Source organism: Pongo abelii, chromosome 2, assembly GCF_028885655.2.
Source record: "Pongo abelii isolate AG06213 chromosome 2, NHGRI_mPonAbe1-v2.0_pri, whole genome shotgun sequence".
Lineage (NCBI taxonomy): Eukaryota > Metazoa > Chordata > Mammalia > Primates > Hominidae > Pongo > Pongo abelii.
Window position 1 is genome coordinate 31,908,769 of NC_085928.1, and position 13,284 is coordinate 31,922,052.

Sequence of the window (13,284 nt, forward strand, 5' to 3'; positions counted from 1 at the left end):
TGGTGGGTAGACATCTGTTGATAATCTCATTAACATGGGTCAATTTTGCTTGCTTTACTACCTTTAACGTAATAGAAATGTACTTATTAGTGCCATACCCCCTTCTCTATAAAGAAAAATGTTGAATTCATAAATAAATAAATTGGCAGGAGAGCTTCTGCAACGTTTTAAATTCTAGTAAGCAAGCAATGTGCTATCAACCATAGCAAATTGTCATTACTGAATGACAGATAAGAACAGCTCAAAAATATAAACTAGGTTTTAAAAATCCTGTTTGTTAAAAGCAAACATCTCTGCAAATCAAAAGGTAAAACTGTACATATGCATTGCTAAAGTTGTTTCTCACAGGAGTGCAGGTTAACAATTCTGATTCCGCTATACACATATACTGGAACTACACATTTAAGTAAATGGATAGCAGATGGTAGAAGCTGCATTTCTTACTGTAGAAGTGACAGTTTACAGATGGGCAGCAGCAGGAGGCTAAAATAATCCACTAGGAGTGAATTAGAGTTGGAGATATCAGTATGAACTCGTGTTTAGCTTAATATAGATACATATAGCTACATATAGAAAAGTTTGTAGATATGTGTATATACACGGTTTAGGATACTCACATCTATTTCCTTGTTCTGTAAGCTGAGAGTGCCTAAATAAAACAACTCCCCAGTAGGAAAAGTACACCTAGCACCTGGTTCTTAATTTCTATAATAATACCATTATCCAATAAAAACAAAAAACAAAAACACAAGACTCCTTAGAGAAATGTCTGAAATGACTGATTCTAGGACTGGGGGATGAAATATACAGATAATCCTGGAAGATTCTGTGGTACAAGAAGAAGGTGTTTAAACAGCAACAACAACACACACACACAAAACAACTACAATAAACCCCATAAAACAACCTATATTGATGGGAGTGTGGCAAAGGGGCACAAACATCAATTGAAGGAGTTTACAATGGCCAAAACTAGAACTATTTGAGCAACAAAATGCATGAAATAGCATTGAATTCTAAACCCAAATATAAAATAAGTGATCTATATTAATTCATTATCTATATTGATATAAATATATGATTGAATGGTGAAGAGAAAAATCTCCCATTCAGAAGAATTCAAAATAAATTATGTAGATGCTCCACTCTAAAAGAGGGGCATTATAACTTCCCACTATACAGAATGGCTTTGTTACAAATGTTGCCATGAGGAAGGAGGAAAATGACGAAATTTATGGTGGAGAAACACAAGAAACACTACCTTAGCCAGGTTATCAAAGTCAAGATCATGTTGATAGCATAAACCCTTGACATGTGATGAAAATGGTACTTTAACCCATCCATCAGACAAATTTCCATAAAGGAACATCCTCCAAAATTCCTGACCAGTACTCCTGAAAACCATCAACAATATCAAAATCAAGGAAAGAACTCTTCAGCCAATAGGAACCTAAAGAAATATGGAGATAAAATGTAGTGCTTAATTCAGGCCATCCAGAATAAGATCCTGGAAGAGCAAAAGGACTTTAGGTAACAACTAAGAAAATCGAGTAAAGTATAGATTTAGTTAATAATCATGTACTAATATTGGTTCATTAATTGTAACTAATGTACCATACCAATGCAAGATGTTAATAATATAGAAAACTGGGTGTGTAATAAGTGGAAGTACATGGGAACACTATTGTCTCAATGTTTCTGTAAATTTAAAACTATTCTTTAAAAAGTTTATTTTAAAAAGCAAATACAGCCTTTGTTTCCACTTAATGTGAGCATGTTTGGGCTGGCATTTATTCTTTGTTTCTCAAGTCTTCTCATTTTGTTTATTAATTAAGATTTAACCTGTTGTTGTTGCCTTCAAGTATTTACAAGTCTATCATGTGAAAGGGGAAGTAAACATTTTCTGCTTTAGAGGGCAGCACCAGGACCATATAAAAACCAACAACAAGGGAGATAACAGCTCCCTAATATGGAAGCCTTTTCTAATTCCAACAATGGAAAAGGTTGACTCACAGAGTAGTTGAGTTTTCTGTGCATTCAGGCAGAGACTGACACCATCCATCAAGTATGCTTTAATGGAGATTTTTTTCATTGGGTGGCCAGTTGGAGTGGAAAACCTCAAGGATTCTTCCAACTCTTTTCTAAATATCTGTGGACAAGTTGCCCAATTCTCTGTGTAGTTAAAGTTCAGACAATTTATTCCAATGTGAATCTGTACTCACAGCCAAGACTTTCAGCAGAGAATATCTGTCTATTGACCACAATTCTAAGTTTAGCTAATTGCCCAAAACCTACCAGCTGCACTAGTCATCCAGTGAAAGGAAAAGTAAATTAGCTTACTAAGCTATGCCTTTTTGAGCCATGCCATTTGATAGGTGGTATGTTCCCTCCTTGAAGTCTTAAGGAGTCATATGATCCAATTCAGGGCTTTAGCAATCTTATGTTTATCTTATGACACCACTTCTAGAGCCTTGCAAATCTAATGCCACAATCCCACAGCTTGGCTCAACCACTCCATAGTTAAGATGGCAGTGATTACTGGTGAAGTGAGAGACTGCAAATTGGAGTGATTGAGGTTAGACGATGGGTGCATGTGTGGAAAGAAAGTTTTATATTTCAATCTCGTTTTATGAGCCTGGCTTTCCCTGTTAAAGATAGAATCTGGGAAAATCTACTGATGCAAGGGTAAAGCAATACCTTTTTGGTGTCACAGTTTCCTTTACAAAGGGAACTCATACATATGGGCCTCTTCCCAGACACAATAATAAAATCTCTTGGTTTTTCCCACACCACCCTCCCTGTCATAAAAGGGAACATGAAAATGTTTTCTTGATCAACCAGTGTTTATCAAATGTTTTTGGTTCACAACACACCTAGAATATTATTGTCTTTCTGCATGCACACTGGAGTGAACAGAAAAGGTGCTGGAAAACAAGAACTTTGCTGATTTTTAGCTAACTTGACTACAACCTATTACAGATGAAAGACTAATATCTCAGCCTGTCTGGCAGGAAGACTATTTCTTTAATAAATCAAAATTATTATTTTCATTATAAAAATATTTATATTCAGCTCATGAGCTTGAACCTTATAAAATGGCCATTTATAGTCAGTTAACAGTAACTTCTTATGGTTCATCATAATAGAAAATATGAATCTCTAGAAAAGCATGAAGAAAAAAGTAAAAAAAAATGTCTCATCTCTATAGCTAAGGGATCAGATATTTTACATTTTGCTGTATGGTACATCAATACGTTGAGTTTCCCCTACTCTTACACATCTACGTGTACTTTATGTTATTTAAATCATGTCACAATACATAATTTTTGTGACCTGCTTCTTTCCATTAATATTTAATAAGTACCATTTCCCATGTCATTCATTATTCTATAGGATGATTCTCAGTGACTCTGTCATATCCAGTCACATGGATAAGCAAATTAATTTAATTTAAGCAACTTTCTATGATCAAATATTTGCCAATATTTAAACTTATGCTGCTATAAACAAACTTATAAGGGAAACTTTTGCATACATCTCCAATTATACTTAAGGTATTTCTGGATCAAAGTACGTGCACATGTTCAGACTTTTTTTTTGTTTTTTTGTTTTTTTTTTTGAGGCTAGATCTCACTCTGTTACCTGGGCTGGAGTGCAGTGGTGCGCTTATAGCTTACTGCAGCCTCAACTGGCCAGGCTCAAGTGATCCTCTTGCCTCAGCCTCCTGAGTAGCTGGGACCACAGGCACATACCAGCATGCCTGGGTAATTTTTTTTTATTCTTAGAGACAAGGTCTTGCTATATTGTCCAGGCTGGTATTTAGATCATTCAGATTATTCACATATTGCCGAATCACCTTCCAGAAGGCTGAATCCACCAAGAGATGTAATCATGCATCCTTCTCACCAGCATTCTGTATTATCATTGTTTTAAATCTCTACTAATCATTTGTTTCTTATCTGGATTTCTCAGGGGAGTTTCATGGTCACTAAAGTCCTGTTATGTTTGGAATTTATGATGACCTTTCCACTAGAATTTTAGGGATTAAAACACCTCAGCAGCCTGCTTAGTGCTATGCCCTTCCTTTCAGAAATTCCAGTCCATCGCAGACATAGATTGTGATGGCTGCAAGTAGACAATGACCTGCGTCTTTATTCTAAAAGGAGTTCTGTGTTTGAAATTATACCTCTTCAGCCCCTAATTAAACTTCACATCTAATAATGAAGTCAGGCGGAGGAACTACCAAGTGAGTGATAGTCCACTCATTATTAGAGGCAAATTCATTACCTCTTGTCAGCTGCTACCATGTTAGGTAGAACCTTACTAAGTTAGAACAGATGCTCAGAAGTCCATGGTGTCTAGTTGGAAAGGGGCAGTAGTTAAAATTAGACAAGGATATAGCTTGTTAAATGTTGAGGAAATACGCAGTGCTTAAAGAAGAAGAAAAACCTACCTACCTAAAACATCTGAGGTTTTTTCCACTCCAGTGGCCAGTACTTGGCTAATGTGTAAAGAACATAAAAACAGTCTTCAATTCAACAAGAGGATACATTTTTAAAAAATCATTAAACCTATCCAATGATTTTAAAAAAGGCTGATTTGTGAAATAATGATTCTTCCAGAGTTCTCAGGCAAACAGATCACCCCCCTTTGAAACAATCACATGATACATACTTATGGTATTAACACTAATTATAGAAATTTAGAATTATTTTTACCAATTTGCCTCTACTACTAGCCCATGAGTTTTATTGCTAACTAATATTCATTAATATTATATAGGGAATGGATCATATGATTTCAGGGCTGCTCAGTTACCCTCTGAATGCCTCAAATACTCTTACACAATCAGAAATGGATTTTTTATTTAAAATTGTCATACCTCTGGATAGCAACAGATTAAGTCTCATTAATAATTCAAAGTGAATGAATTATAAAATTTTCTTCTGGGAGAGGAGGATGACACGAAGTGGAGAAACTGGGTGCCTTTGGGCAAAGTATGACAAAAGAAAAAAGTGGAGGCATAGAGTGCTGAAGACAAAATTTGCTGACTACATATGTTGTTGTTCTTTTAATTTTTATTATTGTTGTTTTATTAAGAGTCACTTTTAGATGCAACTGATGTTCTGTATGATTTAAAGCTGCTCTTTATTTTTAAAAATCCTAGTTTAGGGCCATGATATTGTGGGGAAAATCAAGTTTTCTTAATTTTCCTACAGTCAATATGATATAAAGGTCATTCATTAAGCTCTGCCCAACTCTTTCACTTGTAAAAAGCTCAAATAAAACTGTTTTATTAAAATAGTGGAAGTAAAAGCAAGGAGGAAGAAGGGATGGAACACAGGGTGTGGTTGGGATCCAAATGTTCCTGGCATTGGTGGAGTGAACTACTTTGAAACCAAGTATTTAGGCTTACCAGTTGATCTAAATACAGTCTCATTCTCTCCTTCACTTGAGACTAAATATCATTCATTCTTTCAATCATTCACTTAATGGCTCTCAGGTTACAGCAGTCAACCAATTAGATAAAAACACCCCAGCTTCATGCAATTTACATTAGAGTTATATGTCCCTGGGAAAAATAGGATTAAATCCCAGATGGGTATAATTGTGGCAACAAAGGAAGAGGTTTTCATTTAACCCTAAAGCAATCCGAATTTAATAAATCTAGTAAAATCTTAACTAGCAAAGCAAATGCCAGTCTATTCCAGAATTATTCTTCAATGTGGAGATATGTGAGAGAAATGTATTCCTATTAAAGCCCTCTCCCAAAAAAAGGCTCCAGTATTTAAGTGGAAAATGCGACTATCACCAAATTTAGCCAAAATTAGCATCTTGTCGTCTGAAAATTTTTCAGCCAAGGAAACCGCATAATCCAAATGCAACCATTTTTTCTTGCATTCTTTCCTAAAAATCTAACATTCATGCTGCCAACGTCATCAATGCACTTTGCTGTAAGGGATTAAAGGTTGGCTACAAATAATTTTCAATGAATAACTCTAATTAGCCACTAGAGTTGGCATATTTCCTGCAATCTGAAATTAGATCACAGAGTTGGGTTTTCATGAAAAAGCCCTATTAACTCTCTAGACTTCCAATTCCTATTTGCTGGGGGAAATTACAGTTTTGAACTTTAACTGCTACTATCTGAAGAAGTCTGTAGTCAGCGGTAATAAAAAGATATGTGGAACCGGACTTTCAGTTTGCTTCTGTTCCACTGGTGGGACTTTCCGAAATAAACCCAGAAAAGCAATATCCCTGGGAGATATTTCAGTAGATTTTTAATAATAAAAGAAAAAAAACTATTTTAAAATGTTAAAAACACAAAACTTTAAAATTATCTATATAATCCTCTGTAACAACAACAAAATTTTTTTATCTAACGCTATCCACCGATAGATGCATGGATATTTCTTAGACCCAGTTTTGAATCCTTTCCACTAGAGGTTTATCTGTTAGTGTGCCCCTGTTGTTCAGTCTGGGAAATAGTGCACATGCCTCTATTAGGTAAGGGCTGCCTCTATTGGGAAGGGCTGCTAAATAACATCTAATGCCATTTCGCAGCAGCCCGAGGCTGAGTCTTTTCACAGCTGTGCCATTTCAAGGCAGCATGTGCGCTTCATCACTGACTCTTGCATTATAAGTAAGACCTGAGGTGGATGCTCCTGTTTTAGACTCCTGTCTGCTGTCATCAGCTGCTGTAGGGCCGATCTGCTGATAGTTAACACACCAGATGTCTGGTACAGCCATGTACACTTCTGGAGCTTCATTTGGATAAGATTAATCATTGTCCTTCACTGATTTCAATGGAACAATAAAAAAGATGGAACAAAGGGGATGAGGCATAGAAAATCAGGGCAAGAATTTTAAAACAGAAAGTATATTATATTTCACTAAAGTAATAACTGTTCTTAACTATTGGAATAATTTGTATTTTACTAAAAAGTCTTCTGTCACACATACTTTCAATAATCTATAAATAACTTTTCACCTTAGAAGGTATTTGATATAAATCTTTCCAGAATGAACAGGATAACTTCAAAAGTGTACACACCAAGATTGGTGTCTGGCCACTGATGGCTGACTTTTTAAATTAAGATAAAGAAAATGGTATAGTTTTTGCAATTTACTTTCCAAGAAATTATCTTTAAATTATAAAACCTAAAGTGCAATAAAAATTCACTGTACAAATCCTGAAAGTTTGAAGTTTTAATTATTTAAAAAATCATTAATTATAACAGTGATAAAACAATCGACTGTATTTGCTTTCACATTTTTTGTGTGTACCAGATTTTTAAAAAGGTTTAGTAATTCTTTGAATATAAATGGTGCTTTTTCCTATGCATTTATAACTTTTCTCTGAATATTTGGGTATTTTAAAAAATATATTTTTCTAAGGCAGAAAGTTGACAGATTTTACTGCTATTAAACAGAGGAGAAAATTGAGGTACCAAAAAAAGAGAATCTAATCCTTTTTTATAAGTTAGTAATATAGACATATTAGTTCTATTTATTTTCTAAGTAAAAATATTAAGGAACAGGTACAAGTTGAGTATTTTTAAGTTGTCAGCACAAGTTAAAATGTGGAACTGAGTTTCAAACCTATAATTTATCCTATTTTTTTCTGAGCATGAGAAGACAATTTTGTCATTAAAAATTAAATTTAAAAAAGATACGTACAAAGAATATAAAAAGCTTCAAGTTGAATTTAATATATATGTGTATATATATGTGTACATATATGTATATATGTATATATGTATATATGTACACATATATGTGTATATATATATACATATATATGTATGCACACATATATATACACACACACACATATATATATGGAAGACTTCCTAACAGATATCTTAATAGTGTTTAAGAAAATTAAATAAGTTATGTTATAACCAGGTCGGATTGTGTTCTTCAGCAAAACAGAACCAGTTGTGTATGTGTGTGTGTGTATATATGCACACTTACATATATTTATACAAAGATATTTGTTTTAGGAAATTGGCTTATGCACCTGTGAGGGCTGGCAAGTCCAAAATTTGTATGGCAGGCCAGTAGCCTGGAAATTCTCAGGCAAGAGCTGATGTTGCGGTCTTGAGGCAGAATTTCTTCCACTTTAAGGAAACCTCCGTCTTACTCTAAAGGGCTTCTAACTGATTGAACGAGTCATACCCACATTATTAAGGGTCATCATTACTCAAAGTTAACCACATCTACAAAATACATGGTCACAGCAACATCTAGAATAGTGTTTGATTAAATAACAATAGCCCAGTTGTCACATAAAACTATCGCAAACGACAGGAAATGCCTCTTCTGCAGTGTTCATATGAACATTGTACTCCCACAGCATACTGGCACACTTGGTGAAGAAACTAAATATTATTCGAATAACTTTAGTTCATCAACCTACTTGGACAGTAAATCTTTCATTTTAGAAAAATTGCTCACTATTGGCCAGGCGTGGTGGCTCATGCCTATAATCACAGCACTTTGGGAGGCTGAGGTGGGTGGATCACCTGAGGTCAGGGGTTTGAAACCAGCCTGGCCAATATGGCGAAACCCCGTCTCTACTAAAAATACAAAATTAGCCAGGTGTGGTGGTGCACGCCTGTAATCCCAGCTACTTGGGAGGCTGAGGCAGGAGAATGACTTGAACCTGGGAGGCGGAGGTTGCAGTGAGCCGAGATCGTGCCATTGCACTCCAGCCTGGGCAACAAGAGCAAAACTCCATCTCGCAAAAAAAAAAGAAAGAAAAATTGCTCACTATTATAATGCCACTCCTTTTCACTTAAGCACACAACTCACACTTTCATGGGAATAAATATATTCTGTGAATATCAGAAAGATAAAATTGGGCTTCTCATTTGAAGAGAGGAAACCTCCCTCCAAATGATCAGGCCATGCCCTCACCCTGTGGCATAGCTTAGTGATCAGAACTGGATTTTCTAGGTTTGTATCCCACTTCCGACATTTCCTTGCTATGTGATCTCAGTATCTTTAGCTGTGAAATGGGGACATTGATATTCAGAGCTTGTGGTGAAGAGTGCCTATCTCACAGCAAGAGCTATGGAATTGTTAGATAATACTATTTCTGGAGGAGGAGGGAACAGCTGGAAATTCTTCAGCTTGTCCTCTCCATGCCACTGAAATAAAGCCATTTATTGCAATTTATGTTTCTGAGCCTGGTAAACAAAGTTCGCAGTACTCAAATTTGGCTCTGTGGGCTAATGTCAGTCAGGAAACCACTGGTTACAGATCTTAGTGAGATAAGTACATAATGCCACAGCAATTTGATATTGCTGAGATATTTTTATTGTATTGTATGAAAGTGGCATCCCGCAATGGGTTAGATAAACAAAACAAAATAGACAAACAAAATGATTGGTTCTTCACCACGTCACAAATAGTTTTGGGAGAACTCATCTTGGAAACTCCTGTTGGTAAAAATTTCTCTCCAGGTAAAAATTTAAAAGTTAATTTCATCAAAATTCAGTATGTTACCTCCTCCAGAAAAACAATAGTTGTGGTTCCTGCCATTGGTTTGTAGTGTGCATACGCATGCTTGGTAATTGTCTATTTGGATATTTGTCTACCTAACTGGAGTATGAGACTCTGACATGCAGAGTTCCTTCTTGTCTGGGCTCCCAGGGACTGGGATGGTGATTGGCACACTTCTATCTGGTGCTTGATAACTATGTTTTCAATGAATGAAAGCACAGATAAGTGACAGGAAGAAAACTAGTCAAGGATGGGAAAATAAGCTTGTTATTTTTCTGAACTATAATAGGATGAGTGAGAAAAGCTAGCAATATTAATAGAGTTATAGAAAATATTTACATTATATTGTCCCTTTTAGATGTTGTGTATGCTGTAAAACATACACTGCCTTTGATTCTGAGTATAGATTTTTGGTAATAGTTTTGAATGACTGAGTCATGATGTAAGTGCAGGTTGGAGAAAGAGAAGAGATCTGCTTCAGGAGAAATTCACACTTTACAAATTAAATGATTGGAAAGATGCCATTTGTTTAATGAGGAAGAGTTGTTGCTTCCAGTAGCATTTGTTGACACTCATTAAACATAAGAACAAGAGAGAACCACCAGGCGCGGGGTTCACGCCTGTAATCCCAGCACTTTGGGAGGCTGAGGCGGGCGGATCACAAGGTCAGGAGATCGAGATCATTCTGGCTAACACGGTGAAACCCCATCTCCACTGAAAATACAAAAAAAAAAAAAAGCCAGGAGTGGTGACGGACACCTGTAGCCCCAGCTACTCAGGAGGCTGAAGCAGGAGACTGGCATGAACCCGGGAGGCGGAGGTTGCAGTGAGCCGAGATCACACCACTGCACTCTAGCCTGGGCAACAGAACAAGACTCCGTCAAAAAAAAAAAAAGAACAAGAGAGTTTATGGAAACCATAATTGTATCAGCACGATAATTTTGAGAATGTATTTGGGTCATTTGTCCCAAAACTAAAAGGACAAGGAACATGATACTAGATTTCTGCATGTGGCTTTGAGCTGGCATCAATGACTCAATAATGCTTTGTTAGGATGAGTTTCTTTCAAATAAGCATGATGTTTTCTTCTGGCATGTAAGGTGACATTTCTTTTCCTGACTTCTTGAGAAAAAAATTTTTCCCATAATTGGCTAGGTTTCTGGCCATCACTCACGAGTCCCTGATGCCATTTCACATCATTTTCATGGTGCTGTGCTAACACATCATATTGACTCATCATGAAACACAGATCTAGGAACTAAAAAAAAAAAGCCAATAATTTATTGATCTTTCAGGATGAGTAATTTGTATTAATACTGGAAAGATCAAAAGAAGTATGTTCACCTAAAACTTACTTGGACTCTAAGGAACAGTCAAGAATTCTTTGTGGTTTCTGGAGTAGAAATAATATTATTTACCAGTAGACATAGAAAACTTAAAGCAAATAAAAAATCCCTGCTTTTTATCTTCCTAATATGACAGCAAATTGCCACCTATGATTATGTAGCATTAAAAGAACTCATATATATTGGGGTCTATTGTTTCTCTGGCATGATGTCATGAAATACTAAATGCCATCATGATTGACAAGTTATATGATTTGTGGCGAATTATTTACAATCTCTGAGCCTCTATTTTCTCATCTCAAATAGGAACCATAATACATAATCTGTAGCATTATTTTGACTTTTAAATGTCACCTGAATGTAAAGTGACTAGCATTGGTTCTAGCATTTAGTTCCCCAACAAGTGCTGATTTACATTGTTTGTACTCTCCTACTGATCCTCCTTTGAAGTAAGCTCAGTTTGCTTTCAGATTTCTAGTTGTCTACTTGTCCACATGTTTGTAGCTCAGTAGTTGCAGTGAATTCAAATAAACATGGCAGAACATTTTTTAAGTTTGATATAGTCTTTTTCTCCATCAGGTGATCTGGGTCTTTTTTTGAGGCTGTTGAAAGATGATATTGTTCATTCCTTGAATCCACAATTCAAGGATTGCCAAGCCAATATCAATAATTCAACTTCTTGTCCACTCCTAGTTGACATACCTTAACTTAATCTCACTTTTAAAAAAATCAAAAGTTTTGTTTGTTTTCTTTTCCAAATAAATTCTTAAAAATGTGAACGTAAAGCTTGCTCTTACAATTTTAATTTTCTTCCAACTACAAGAAAAAGAAAAGGTGATGTCTATAAGAAATGCTAAGTCTAAAAATGGTGTGTTTAGGAAATTACTTTCTAGATCTCCCTACTTAATTTCCATATACATAATTTCACAACACATTTACTGGTTTGATTTTCATCTATCTTGTTCTCTTATTTCCTAAAGGGCGTGAGCTGATTTGGCCAGTTTTATGTGGCTATGGAGAGTTGAAAAAGTATCCTAAGTTCATATAAATTATTTTCATTCCATTAAAAATGAACAGGAATATTCTAGAGTTTCTTTTATATACACTAGAAGAAACATTTTATGGTGGATAGAATTAGAGTTTTGCCACAAGGCTAAGTCATTTGTACATGGAGGTGATAGCAGCGATGGGAAGATATGAACCATCCACACATTTTGCTTTGCAGAAAACAAGCCTGCAGTGTTCTAAATGTTTATGGCCCTATGAAATTTATATATTAATATCCTAATCGTCAATGGATCGTTCTAAAAGGTGGGTCATTTGGGAGATAATTAGGTTATGAGGGCAGAGAATTTATGAGAGGGATGAATATCCTTATTTAAAAAATAAATAAAGGCCCCAAAGAGGGCATCCCTCCTTATGCCATGTGAAGTTACAGTGAAAAGACAGTCATCTGTGAACCAGGAAGTAAGTTCTCAGCAGATACTCAATATACTAGCACCTTGATCTTAGACTTCCCATCCTCCAGAACGATGGAATATAAGTTTTTTGTTATTTATAAGCTACTCAATTTATGGCATTTTGTTATAGCAGCCTGAACAGACTAAGACAAAACATTTTCCATATGAACTAGGAGGACAGTTATGTAGACTCTTGGGAACAGAAGGTTTTAAGACACACACATACACATGCACACACACACACACACACACGCACATGCTCAACTTCCCTGGCATCACTCTCCGAACAGCTGAAGTACTCTGAAAGTCCTTAAAATTGTATGAAAATGGTAATACCTTAAACAGTAATAATTATTTCCTCCCAGCACATTGGATGTATCTGAATATTTACAATCAACATTTTTAAAGAATGTGCCTTTCCATGTGACTATGCACAGGGTCCCACCTGCAGATATTTAGGAGATAACATGTAATAGATATCCACAAACCCCATCTGACAGATGAGTTTCATTGTGAAAAGTCATCATACATCATCCTCTCAGATGTGTTGTTTTCTAGTCTTTTTCATTTAAACATACTGGTGTTTTTTTTTTTTTAACTGAATTTAGAGACCTTTAGACTGGGGTGGCTCTGGCACTTCAAATTCTTTGGTGAACAAATCAAAGCCCAATGTAAACAGTAAATTGAAACTAGGGTAACTCTACCAATCAGAAATCACTAACTGTGGGAATAAGCAAGCAAAGAAGGAGAGAATGGAGATGCTGGAAAAAATTGGGGAGCAGAAGGTAAGGAAACCAATTTAGGAAGAGAGTAGCTTTAGATAATGGACTAAATACCACTTTCCATGGACAGAAATAAATCTCAAAGGGATGGAAAATAATGCAGGCAAGATAGTGAATTGTTGGCCAGGAAGCCGAGGGAGCAAGCAAATGAGGGTGTTCTTTTCTCTGAAAATAGAGGCTATCATT